Raw genomic sequence first — 1,200 nt, forward strand, 5'->3', positions numbered from 1 at the left:
CAAGCTTACCACATTTGATAAACCGAAATCAATCGGCGTGTGTGGTTCCTCAGAGTTTGTATCTATGTAAATGTTCACACAATATGCCTACAAATAATATGTATTAGACTACCAATATTTCCATTCTGCGCTAAATTTTTCTAGTTCTTTCTAAATAGTTTAGGTTCTTTACGAGAAAGTGTATGAAGTTTTGTTTTATTTACTGCTCCAATGCGCCTACCAATCCATAAGAACCTTTTAGCCCAGTAAATTTATATCAAATTGGTACGAAGAAAAAAAAATTGTAGTAGGCAACTTTTGATGCAGTTTTTTTTTTTGGGTTCTTTGCAATTCGGAAACTTATTTTGCATTTTGCGTAAAAAAGATTAAACATAAATTTGTAAAGAATTTAGTTGCCCACATTTGTCTTATATACTAGATATAAGGTTAAAAAAAAGACAAAAATGTATTGTAAATAATTAGGAAAAAGTAGGAACAATTGGTACATTGCCTGGGTTTACGCCATTTTTCAAAAATTTCTGTTGAAAATATATAGAGCATATTGAGATGCCATAGTTGTAGAGAATTTTATTCTCCATAACTTTTGTACGAATATTTGTTTTTAGTGCAACGCGTAGATCACGACCGGGAACGTGCGGCATAAAATTCATTTTAACATCACGTCACCCGTTGCAGTTCGATGGGCAAAATTCTATATGACGGATTACAACGATTCTTCTTCTTCTTTTTTTTTGGTGCTGTAACCGCCCAAGCAATTTTGGCCGTTTCTTATCTGTGCCAACTGACGCCAAGTGAAGCCAAGTCCTTCTACACTCGGTCTTTCCAAAGCAGTGGGGGACTCCCTCTTCCTCTGCTACCACCAGCGGGTTCCGAGCTGAATACTTTCAGAGCTGGATCGTCGGAGTCCATTCGAACGACATGGCCAAGCCAGCGGAGCCGCTGTATTTTAATTCGCTTCTCTATGTCCATGTCGTTGTAAAGCTCACACTGCTCATCATTCCATCGTCTGCGGTTCTTTCCGTCACCAACGCGAAATCTTTCTCTCGAATGCTCTAAGTGCCGCCTCATCGGATGTTGTCAATGTCCATGCTTCTGCGGCATATACCAGCACGGGCATGATGAGTGACTTATAGAGTGTGGTTTACGTACGTCGAGAGAGGACTTTACTCCTGAATTACCTACTCACGCTAAAGTAGCGCT

The sequence above is a fragment of the Rhagoletis pomonella genome, unplaced genomic scaffold (assembly GCF_013731165.1).
Source record: "Rhagoletis pomonella isolate Grant_MI unplaced genomic scaffold, Rhpom_1.0 Rhpom_scaffold_00004, whole genome shotgun sequence".
Lineage (NCBI taxonomy): Eukaryota > Metazoa > Arthropoda > Insecta > Diptera > Tephritidae > Rhagoletis > Rhagoletis pomonella.